The sequence below is a fragment of the Rhinoderma darwinii genome, chromosome 2 (assembly GCF_050947455.1).
Source record: "Rhinoderma darwinii isolate aRhiDar2 chromosome 2, aRhiDar2.hap1, whole genome shotgun sequence".
Classification (NCBI taxonomy): domain Eukaryota; kingdom Metazoa; phylum Chordata; class Amphibia; order Anura; family Rhinodermatidae; genus Rhinoderma; species Rhinoderma darwinii.
In genome coordinates, this window is record NC_134688.1 from 478,777,237 (window position 1) to 478,790,300 (window position 13,064).

The window sequence follows — 13,064 nt, forward strand, 5'->3', positions numbered from 1 at the left end:
AATGCAAGCGCAATGGCTGGAGGCACTTTTTACATTTCTACTAAAAAGTAGAATCAAAACTGTTCACATTTCCAAATGTAAAAGTGATGACCTATCCACCGGATATATATGATACACAGGTCAGAAGTTTGTCAAACTTTTAGCTACACTTTAATATGGATTACGTATACTAATACTACACGTGGCACAGTACTAATACAATATATGGGGAATATGTGTGAATACACACCCATGTCTGGTGGGAGAACATATATATGCTGTATACCGAAATATGACCCAAACAACAAAATGATGTGGAAAATACGCCAACACAATATCCAACCTATACACAACTCTCAAAGGAGTATAATGACCACCACACGTTGAATACATTTAAAATACCAAATAACAAACACACAGATACATACAAAAAAGGGCTGGATCATACTGGGTGTCATACAGATATTACAAGGCAAATGTGGGATGCTGGTGCAATTTGTAGCAAGGAACTACCCTGAAACTCCCCTGATCATAGTTATATGGCATACCTAACAATTCTCTATAGCACTAAACATCACAGTCGGCATTTTATACAAAGTGGTATCAGAAAAATAGAGAAAAAAGTATGAAAGAGTATATAGGAGGAAAGACGAACAAGAAGCAACTGTTTAACCACGGACGTTCGGTGGGTAAGATGGTAGGAACGGACCGTCAAGCACGGAAACTCATCACTGGACGGACTCACCAGAACACCAAGTGAACCCAGCCGCCTTGACGCACGTTTCGAAATGATCTTCCTCAGGAGGAGTGGCCGTACATACATACATACATTCATATACACATATACATGTATATATATACATATGTATATAGAAATAAATATATAAAACAATTCCTGTTACAGTTACCGCTAGGTAACAGAATCAACTACATGTCCCATGATACAAACTAGTTTTAATTGGCCGTACCGGGTCTTGACGTATCGTGTCAGCAAGATTGAGGGGCGTGTAGAGTCTGTGTTGTAGCGCAAAACTCACAAATACGGTAAGAAAGTATGTAGAGTTATAATTTGTGTTATAGCCATACTATGTTTTTTTTATATACACCGATCAGCCATAATATTATATCCACCTGCCTAATATGTGTAGTCACCCTTGTACCCTCATACAGCTCTGACCTGATGAGGCCTGGACTCCCCAAGACGTGTGGAGGTTCCTGTGGTCTCCGGTACAAGACGTGTGAAGGTTCCTGTGGTCTCTGGTACAAGACGTGTGAAGGTTCCTGTGGTCTTTGGTACAAGACGTCTGAAGGTTCCTGTGGTCTCTGGTACAAGACGTGTGAAGGTTCCTGTGGTCTCTGGTACAAGACGTCTGAAGGTTCCTGTGGTCTCTGGTACAAGACGTGTGAAGGTTCCTGTGGTCTCTGGTACAAGACGTCTGAAGGTTCCTGTGGTCTCTGGTACAAGACGTCTGAAGGTTCCTGTGGTCTCTGGTACAAGACGTGTGAAGGTTCCTGTGGTCTCTGGTACAAGATGTCTCCTGTGGTCTCTGATACAAGACGTGTGAAGGTTCCTGTGGTCTCTGATACAAGACGTGTGAAGGTTCCTGTGGTCTCTGGTAGAAGACGTGGGAAGGTTCCTGTGGTCTCTGGTACAAAACGTGTGAAGGTTCCTATGGTCTCTGGTACAAGACGTGTGAAGGTTCCTGTGGTCTCTGGTACAAGACGTGTGAAGGTCCTTGTGGTCTCCGGCACAAGACGTCAGCGCTGATCCTGTCAGTTCTGTAAGTCGTGAGGTGCGGCCTCCATGGATCGGACTTATTTTTCCAGCACATCCCACAGATGATCGATCGGATTGAGATTTGGGGAATTTGGCGACGATATCTTAAAGTCTTTGTCATGTTCCTCATCATTCCTGGTCAATGTCTGCAGTGTGGCGGGGGCATTATTGTGCAGTGTGGCGGGGGCATTATCCTGCTGAGAGTGGGCACTGTCATTAGGAATAGCGCTGCCATGAAGGGGGTACTTGTCTGCAGCAATGTTTCGGTCGGGGGTACGTGTCACATCCACATGAACGTCAGGACACAAGGTTTCCCAGCAGAACATTGTCCAGATCATCACCCTGCCCCCTCCGTCTTCTCTTCTTCCCATAATGCATCCTGCTGCCATCTCTTCTCCAGGTAAGTGACGCACAAACTGGCCATCGACATGACGTAACACGTGATTCATCAGACCACTCACCTTCTTCCATTGCTCCAGTTCTGATGATCACATGCTCGTTGTAGACGCTTTTGGAGGTGGACAGGGGTCGGTATGGGCGCTCTGACTGGTCTGCAAGTACACCGCCCCATATACATAAAGCTGCGATGTTCTGCGTGTTCTGACGCCTTTCTATCATAGTCAGCAGTAACTTTATCAGTCATTTGTGGTACAGTAGATTTTCTGTGGGATCGGACCAGACGGGCTAGACTTCCCTCCCCCGCACATCAATGAGCTTCGGGCGCTCATGACCCTGTACCCGGTAACCGATTGTCCTTCCTGGGAGCTAACCACTACATATCCCGGGAACACTCCACAAGACCAGGAACACTCAAAAAGACCGGGAACACCCCAAAAGACCGGGAACACCCCACACGACCAGCCGTTCTGGAGCAGCTCTGACCCAGTCGGCTAGACATCACAAGTTGGCACCTGTCACGGTGGCTCAAATTCTTACACTTCTAAATTTTTCCTGCGTTCAACTTCAAGCCCTGACTGGTCACATGCTGCCTGATATATCGTATATTATAATGATATAATCAATGTTATTCGCTGTGCCAGTCAGTGATTTTCATGTTATGGAAGAACGGTGTATATGTGGAACCACTTTTTATTTTTTTACTTTAATTATTATTTTTAATAAACTTTATTTATTCCATTTTTCTTAGTTCCACTAGGAACATCACAATGGGATCACTACTATAATATTTTGATATACTCAATAAACCAAGGGGTATAACTATACTAGGCATGTGGCCTTTGTTAGATCCCCGGCTGCTTTAGCAACCCATCGCCGTTGGGTGACAGAGGGTGCAACTGACTAACCACATAGATGCTTCCATCCCTTTTGACCACAAAAGCTGTGTTCGGAGTTATATCTGATTCAGCGGGATGTTGCCTGTATATTAGTTGGCACCCCTGGCTGATGCCGCAAACGTCCACTGGACCTACTACTACGTCTTATTTTGGTAAGAACACTGCAATTAAGACGTAATAGTATGTGTAATGTCCGTGGCAGCGGGCTGTCAGCTCCAATCCCCTCCTGACAGCTGCAGCCATGAGTAGGCAAGCGCTGGCACGAGCCTCCTCCTCAGGAGACGCCAGCACTCGCTTCCACTCACCTCAGCCGGATCCCGTAGGGTGCGCGCGCACGCTCATGCCCGCTCTTAAAGGGGCAGCTCGCGTACCAGACCTTTTGATGTACTTTGACCCGTGAGTACCCTGGACTATAAGAGGGGTCCAGCCCCCTGCTCCTATGCCTGAGCATTATTGATGTTTCCTAGTTTGTCTATGTTTTGACCTCCTAGTGTGTTTCCTGTTCCTGTTCCTTGCATTCCATACCATCCTCTTCGAGCACTGTGCTGTGCCAAAGTCGTGTCGTGCTGTATTCCACATCTGACCTCCTTCACCTCGCCTGACATCTACCTGCTGCCTAGTCCTAGCCGAGCCTGCCCTGCTGCTGTCTGAGCTGCCAGAGGTACCTATAGTAACTATAGACATTCACCTGCGCCCTGTTGGCCAGCTGCCTTACCGCCAAGGTGGTACGGCCCAGTGGGTCCACAGACCCTTCGTGACAGTACGCTTAGGCCATGGACCCCGCTGGTCGATTCAAGAACATGACAACGTCACAGGAGATGCGAGCGGATATGCTGGACCTCCGGTCTCGACAGGACCAACTCCTCCAGGCGTTGAACATTCTTGCATGTCGGCAGGAGGCACAAGCTGCTGTTCCTCCTACTACACCTCCTGGCAGTGTTGATCCTCAGACAACACCTCTTGGCAGTATTGACCCACGTGTTTCTATGCCACTTCCTGACCGCTATGATGGAGAAGAAAGTACCTGTCGTAGATTTTTGAATCAGTGCCAGATCCACTTCAGCCTGTATAATAGGACATTTTCATCTGATGGCGCAAGGGTCGCTTTCATAATTACTCTCCTCACTGGCAAGGCTCTGGCATGGGCGAACCCTATCTGGGAGAGACAAGGACCAGAGACCCGTGACTTCCAAGCCCTCCTCCGGACTTTTCGCATGGTGTTTGAAGATCCTGGACAGGTCTCATCTGCAGCGGCATCTTTGATTAACCTATGCCAACGAGACACCTCCGTGAGTGAGTACCCCATCCACTTCCGCACCCTGGCGGGAGAGCTGTTATGGAACAATGAGGCCCTGGTGGCTGCATTCTGGCATGGACTTGCTTCTAGAATTAAGGACGAACTTGCCGCTCAGGATCTGCCGTCTACCCTGGATGACCTCATCCTTCTGTCTGCCCGGATTGATATACGGATCAGAGAACGCCTCCAAGAGGTTAGACGGGAGGGAGCCCGGGAGGGAGCCCTTCCCAGTCTGGGTCCTACTTTGCAGCAACCCCTGCTGTCCTCAGATGTCGATCCTCCTAAGGAGTCGGTAATAATGGACCAGTGTAAGTTATCCACCCAGGAGAGACAACGCAGACGCACGTCTAGACTCTGTCTTTATTTCGGCCTCGGTGGCCATCTCATGCACCTGTGTCCCCAAAGATCCCAAAACCTAGGGTTGCTAGGAGTGACTACATTGGGTAAGAATGGACTTCCGTCTAGATTGTCCATACCTGTGACCATAGTGTCCGGTGAGAGAACCCATCAGGTCTCTGCGTACCTGGACTCTGGATCCGCTGCTAATTTAACCCGTAGAGACCTGGTGGACCTTCTGCAATTACCCACCACCCCTCTGGAGAACCCGTTGACAGTTGCTTCAGTAGATGGACTACCTCTGCCAGACCCAGTTATAGCTGTGACCAAGCCGCTGAGGCTTCAAGTGGGAGCCTTTCACTCTGAACTTCTGCCTTTCTATGTGCTATGCAAAGCTGTTAACCCTGTGTTGCTGGGCCTGCCTTGGCTCCGACTGCATGCCCCAGTCCTGAACTAGAATAATGGAGAGGTTCTCCAGTGGGGCCCTGAGTGTCAAGATCGTTGCCTGGTGCAGATTCACTGCCTCGGTCATTGGCAGGATTGCCAAGTCATTATGATGCATTTTCGGAGGGAGGCGGAGACATTGCCTCCACATCAGGCATATGACTGCCCTATTGAACTGATTCCTAGTGCATCCCTTCCCCGTGGTAGGATATATCCTGTTTCTGTAATGGCAGGAAGGAGGTGAAGGGAAAGTGAGCCCTAATCTACCCACCGCCCTGTCCCTGCCTACTTGCAACGACCCGCCCTAGGCGACGAGGTACAACTGGGCGGCGGTCCCTACGCTGGCTAAGTGCACAGGAAGACAAACAGGGAACACGCAAGGGAAGGGGCAGTAGCCACGGAACGCCACGAGGAAACGGGGCGGCGAACGAACAGTCAGGACCAGGACGAAGTGAGTACACCCGAGCGGGCACGGAGACAGAAGCAAGCCAGGGGCAAAGCAAGCAGGTCAAGCAGAACTGCAGCAAGGCAGAAGCACGGCAGAAGCAGGCTGGAGCAAGCAGCAGTGGGGCCAGGAATCCAAAAGAATTACAAGCACTGAGGGAGAGCACAGGGCAGGTAATAAAGGGCAGGGGGCGGAGCTAACTCCGACAGACCAGGCCGCGATAGGCTCTCCCACTCCTGAGCCTGCCACCCTGGTTGGTGGGAGATGGTGTCAGTCGAACAGGTCTGGCCTCAGGTGTGGATTGATTAATCCCAGGAGTATAGCTAGATGAAGTACCTGGCAGATCCCTAACAGTTTCCTTGCCAGAGACTATGTCCATGTCCGCCTATGTGAAAGAGAACTTGGAGAGGGGCTTCATTCAAAAGTTTTCCTCCCCGGCTGGAGTCGGGTTCTTCTTTGTCAAAAAGAAAGATGGCTCTCTTCGTCCTTGTATCGACTGCCGAGGTCTCAACCAGATCACGGTAAAGAATAAATATCCGTTGCCACTGATCTCTGAACTATTTGATCGTATACGTGGTGCCAAGATTTTGTCTAAACTAGACCTGCGTGGGGCTTACAACCTAGTCCGGATTCGCCAGGGTGATGAATGGAAGACTGCATTTAACACCCGTGATGGACACTATGAGTACCTAGTAATGCCCTATGGCCTGTGTAATACTCCCGCGGTCTTCCAGGAGTTTGTGAATTACATTTTCCGTGACCTCCTCTATGTTTGTGTAGTAGTCTACCTTGATGACATCTTGATTTTTTCTCCAGATCCTATAACGCACCTGAGACATGTCCCTCACGTTCTGCTACAGTTAAGGGAGAATCGACTGTACGCCAAGTTGGAGAAGTACGTGTTTGACAGAGATGCTGTACCCTTCCTGAGCTACATCGTCTCGAATTGAGGTCTCGAGATGGATCCTGAGAGGGTAAAGTCTGTTCTGGAGTGGCCACGCCCTCAAGGCTTGAGGGCCATACAGCGCTTTTTGGGATTCGCTAATTTTTACAGGCAATTTATTCCAAACTTCTCCTTACTGACTTCTCCTATCTCTAACCTTACTAAGAAGGGTATGAACACCAAGGTGTGGACTCCCGAGGCAGAGTCCGCATTCTATAGCCTGAAGAGTGCCTTCATGTCAGCCTCTATCCTCCATCATCCGGATGTCTCTCTGCAGTTCTCGTTGGAGGTGTACGCATCCTCTGTCGGTGCTGGTGCACTCCTGTTGCAGAGAGGTCCCAAGGGCAAGTCAAAGGTATGTGGATATTTTTCTAAGCTCTTCTCTTCCGCAGAACGCAACTACTCGATTGGGGATCGGGAGTTACTGGCCATCAAATTGGCCCTGGAAGAGTAGAGACATCTACTAGAGGGTGCAGCTCATCCGATCCTAATTTTTACAGACCACAAGAATCTGACCTACCTCCAGATGGCCCATCGGCTGAACCCTCGTCAGGCCAGGTGTTCACTGTTCTTTACAAGGTTCCAGTTTGAGCTCCATTATCGCGCGGCCGACAAGAATGTGAGGGCCAATGCCTTGTCCAGGTCTTTCGAGATGGAAGAAACCATTGAGAGTCAACAGAATATTATTGATCCGTCTTTCATTATCTCTGTCAATCCCCTACAAGTTGGGAACATTCCTCCAGGGAGGACTTTTGTGCACCTGGCTGATCGTGGCAGAATCCTCTGCTGGGGACACTCTTCTAGACTGGCAGGTCAAGCAGGGGTCCGTAAGACCGGCGATCTGATTGCTCGTCATTTCTGGTGGTCCACGCTGCCCAAGGACATTATGGACTTCGTTTCTTCCTGTTCTGTATGTGCAGCCAACAAGGCCGCTCACTCCAGACCTGCTGGCCTGCTCCAGCCATTGCCTGTGCCCAATGCAGCATATAGCTATGGACTTTATTATGGACCTGCCTCTCTCTGCTGGATGCAGTGCTGTCTGGGTGGTGGTGGATTTTCGAAGATGGCCCACTTCGTTCCTCTGACCGGTCTTCCTTCTGCTCCTCAGCTGGCCAAGCTGTTCATCCAACACATCTTTCGCCTGCACGACTTGCCGCAGCATATTGTGTCTGATCAGGGGGTTTAGTTTACCTCGAAGTTCTGTAGAGCCCTCTGCGGACTGCTCGGTGTGAAGTTGCACTTTTCATCAGCCTACCATCCTCAGTCCAATGGTCAGGTCGAGAGGATCAATCAGATCTTTGAAAACTACCTACGCCACTTAAGTTCCAAGCAGCATGATGCCTGGGTGCAGTTGCTCCCATGGGCAGAATTCTCCTACAATAATCACATCAGCAAGTCCACAAGGAATACGCCATTCTTCATTGTTTACGGCCGGCACCCACGAATTCCTCTCCCGGTACCCGATACTTCTGAGGTTCCAGCGGCTGACTCCGCTTTTAGAGACTTCCTACAGATCTGGCTACAGACTCGATCCTTCATCCTAATGGCAGTCGACCGCATGAAACGGAAGGCTGACACAAATAGAAGAGAACCTCCTCAGTTTCTTCCTGGCACGAGGGTCTGGCTGTCTTCCAGGAATATCCGACTAAGGGTGCCATCATGCAAATTTGCTCCCAGGTTCCTCGGACCCTTCGAGATCCTACAGCAGATCAACCCTGCCCACTACAAGCTTCGGCTGCCTCCTACCCTCAAGATCCCCGACTCCTTCCAAATCTCCCTCCTGAAGCCGGTGGTTCTGAACTGCTACACCAAGACTCCTAGCCCCGTGGTTGCCACCAGTGGCCCTTCAGATGCCTTTGAAGTTCAGGAGATCCTGGACACCAAAAAAGTGAGAGGAGAGACCTTTTATTTGGTGGATTGGAGGGGGTTTGGTCCTGAAGAAAGGTCTTGGGAGCCAGAGGAGAACCTCAATGCTCCTACTCTTCTCAAGAAGTTTCTCTCTCGCTCTGGTCCCAAGAAGAGGGGGCGTAAGAGGGGGGATAGTGTGATGTACGTGGCTTCAGGCTCTCAGCTCCAATCCCCTCCTGACAGCTGCAGCCATGAGTCAGCAAGCGTTGGCCCCAGCCTCCTCCTCTGGAGATGCCAGAGCTCGCTTCCACTCACCTCAGCCGGATCCCATAGGGTGCGCGCGCACGGTCATGCCCGCTCTTAAAGGGGCAGCTTGCATACTTTTTGTTGAACTTTGACCCGTGAGTACCCTGGACTATAAGAGGGATCCAGCCCCTTGCTTCTATGCCTGAGCGTTGTTGATGTTTCCTAGTTTGTCTATGTGATGGCCTCCTAGTGTGTTTCCTGTTCCTGTACCTGTACCAGTTCCTGTTCCTTGCATTCCATACCATCCTGGTCGAGCACTGTGCTGAGCCAAAGTCGTGTCGTGCTGTATTCCACGTCTACCTGCTGCCTAGTCCTAGCCGAGCCTGCCCTGCTGCTGTTTAAGCTGCTACAGTTACCTATACGAACTATAGACATTCACCTGTGCCCTGTTGGCCAGCTGCCTTACCGCCAAGGCGGTACGGCCCAGTGGGTCCACAGACCCTTCGTGACAGTATGTAAGAAGAAGTGGTAAAATGATGTAATCTGTCAGGGCACTAGTGGGGGCTACTGCCCATGAAGAGCATCCCTCCAAATTAGGGAGGAAGTTGGGGGCTTTTTTTTTCCACACATGGTAAAGATTCGGTTTTGTGCACCCACCCATAACAGAAAACATACAGATACCTGTATATGGACGTGCATGGATGGATATGTAGTTCAGCGGCTCTGACACTGTTGCGCCGAATGATGTCCCTGCTCCCCTCCACCATGCAAACTGAGTATGATACTAGAATTGTAAAGGATCTGCCAGACACAGCTTCTGTGTCGACGCCCGTGGTTAATCAGTCTGCATCTGTACCTAGGTCTGATAGAGTGACTCGATCTGCTACCTCTCAGGCTGGTAGGCTGAGGAGTGGGAGAACCTATCACAGCCTGGCCAGACGGTTCTAGCTCCTGCCCTTGGTCTATTTATACCTTCATTTGCTGCCTGTCCTTTGCCTGTGATTCTTGTGTTTCCTGGCTCTACTGTTCCTGCTATTACCATTGACCTCTGCTTCATATTGACCCTGCTTGACTGACTATTCTCCTGTTCTGCTTTTTTTACCGCGTACTTTCCTGGTTTGACTCGGCTCGTTCACTACTCTGTTGCTCACGGTGTTTCCGTGGGCAACTGCCCCTCTTCCCTTGCTTCTGTGTTCCCTTGTCTGTTTTGTTTGTCGTGCACATAGTGAGCATAGGGACCGTCGCCCAGTTGTACGCCGTCGCCTAGGACGGAATGTGCAAGTAGGCAGGGACTGAGTGGCGGGTAGATTAGGGCTCACCTGTCCATCTCCCTACCCCGACATTACATAATGACAGGCCCATATACCTTTTCTACCCTGGTTCCTACACTACTATGGACCCACTTGAGGCCCTGGCTCGGCAAATGCAGGGTCTCTCCCTACAGGTCCAAGCCCTGGCTTAGAGGTGCAACCAGCGTGATGCTACCCAGGTAGTGCCCTTCACCTCACCTCTTGAACCCCACCTCAAGTTGACTGACCGGTTCTCAGGGGACCGGAAGACTTTTTTCTCCTTTCGGGAGAGTTGTAGGCTCTATTTCCATCTAAGGTCCCACTCCTCAGGTTCTGAGAGCCAGCGAGTGGGTATAATTATGTCCCGGCTCCAGGACGGCCCCGAAGAATGGGCCTTCTCTTTGGCTCCTGACGCCCCTGAACTTTCCTCAGTTGACCTTTTTTTTTCTGCTCTCGGGCTCATCTATAACGAGACTGACAAGACTGCCTTTGCCGAGAGTCAGCTGGTGACCTTACGTCAGGGTAAGAGACCCGTTGAGGAGTACTGTTGTTACTTTAGGAAGTGGTGTGTAGCTTCTCGGTGGAATGACCCTGCCTTGTGGTGCCAGTTTAGATTGGGTCTGTCGAACGCCCTGAAAGACCTGTTAGTTAGCTATCCCTCTTCTGACTCTCTAAATCAGGTTATGGCTTTAGCGGTACGTCTTGACCGACGTTTCAGGGAACGATGACTTGAACATTTTTGTGCCTTCTCCTCTGGCTCCCCTATGATGGCTCCCGAGGTTCCGTTGCTTCAGTAGGAAACAAGGGGAGAGAAATCCTCCAGCTCACCTGACACAAGGATTGGGTGTCGCTGTCAGCGCCTGGATCTTTTTCGTGTCGGCACACGATGCAGGAACAGAAGTAGCAGAGGAAATGTGGTCCAGCGCTTGGGTAGAAGTAAAATAGAAAAATATTTTTCCAAGTTTAATTAAATTGCGTTAAAAAGTCCATTGTAGTATGGTCTCGGTGTGTGGATAGAAGGAAAAATGATCCTGTTAGGTTAGCCTACGCGTTTCGGACGAGGCACCGTCCTTAGTCTTGGCTGTAGTGTTCCGTTGCTTCGTTCTTCCACGGAAAACTCGGATGAACCAATGCAACTCGGGGCCTCCGTGTCCCCCCAACAACGTAGAGAGCTCCTCAGGAAGAATGGAGTCTGCTTCTACTGTGGGGATGACAAGCATCAAGCGAACGACTATCCTAGGCGTAAGAATAAGCAGCCGGAAAACTTCCGCACCTAAGTGACCATCGGGGAGGTCGCTTTGGCGCACAGGTATTTCCCGTAAATATGAAACCTAATAAGATTTTGCTTCCCTTTCAGGTCTCTTTTGAGGGTAGGTCTGCCACCGGCAGTGCCTTCGTGGATTCAGGGTGTTCTGCTAATATTATGTCTGTGGAATTTGCTATGTTTCTAGCTATGCCATTGATTGATTTACCTAAACCTGTACCGGTAGTGGGTATCGACTCCACTCCTCTTGCTAATGGTTATTTTACGCAGCATACCCCTGTTTTTGAACTCATTGTTGGCTCCATTCATTTGGAGCAGTGTTCTGTACTGGTGATGCAGGGATTATCGTCCGATTTGGTTTTAGGCCTTCCCTGGTTGCAGAGGCATAATCCCACGTTTAACTGGCATACGGGGGATCTTACTAAATGGGGTAATGTATGCATGATGTCCTGTTTTCTATTAATTTTATTTCTCTCCCTGAGGAGGTGAACACTCTACTTGAGTTTATTCAGGACTTCGCTGATGTTTTTTCTAAAAAGGCCTCCGAAGAGTTACCTCTTCATAGAGAATACGATTACGCTATCGATTTGGTACGAGGAGCTAAGCTCCCTAAGGATAGGATATTTAATCTCTCTTGTCCCGAACGTGACGCCATGAGAGAATATATCCAGGAAAGCCTGACCAAGGGTTACATTCGCCCCTCTACTTCTCAGGTAGGAGCTGGCTTCTTCTTCGTAGGGAAGAAGGATGGTGGTCTTAGGTTGATTACTGAAACTTGAATAAGGTCACTGTAAGGAACTAGTATCCCCTTCCTTGGATTCCTGATCTCTTCAATCAGGTTCAAGGGGCCCAATGGTTCTCTAAGTTTGATCTTCGGGGGGCTTATAACCTTATCCGAATCAGAGAAGGGGATGAGTGGAAGACTGCGTTTAACACGCTCGAAGGTCATTTTGAATACCTCGTCATGCCCTTTGGGTTGTGTAATGCTCCTGCGGTCTTCCAGAATTTCATAAATAAGATTTTAAGAGATTACCTGGGGGTATTTCTTGTAGTGTACCTTGATGACATACTTGTGTTTTCCAAGGACTGGACCTCCCACATTGAGCATGTCAGGAAGGTGCTGCAGGCCCTTCGGGAAAACAAACTCTTTGCTAAAACCGAAAAATGTGTGTTTGGGGTGCAAGAGATACCATTTTTGGATCATATACTCCTCATGAATTCTGCATGGACCCTGCCAAGGTTCAGGCTGTGTCCAACCTGCCTCCCTCAAGGCGTTACAGTGCTTCCTGGGGTTTGCTAATCACCACAGGAGATTTATTGCTAACTTCTCGGTCATCGCTAAGCCTATTACGGATCTTACTCGCAAGGGTGCTGATATCCTCCACTGGCCTCCAGAGGCGGTCCAGGCTTTTGAGATCCTTAAGAAGTGCTTTATCTCTGCCCCAGTGCTGATTCATCCTAACCAAATGGAGCCATTCATTGTGGAGGTTTACGCCTCCGAGGTGGGAGTGGGTGCTGTCTTGTCCCAGGGTACTAGGTCTCTCGCCCATCTCCGTCCCTGTGCCTACTTCTCCAGGAAGTTCTCGCCCATTGAGAGTAACTATGACGATGGCAACCACGAACTCTTAGCCATTAAATGAGCATTTGAAGAGTGGCGCCACTTCTTGGAGGGGGCTAGGCACCAGGTAACGGTCCTTACCGACCACAAGAATCTGGTTTTCCTAGAATCTGCCCGGAGGCTAAACCCGAGACAAGCTCGATGGGCGTTGTTTTTTACTAGATTCAATTTTGCGGTCACCTATAGGGCTGGGTCTAAAAATATTAAAGATGATGCACTGTCGCGTAGCTTCATGGCCAGCCCTCCTTCGGAGGAGGATCCTGCTTGTGTTTTGCCCCCAAGT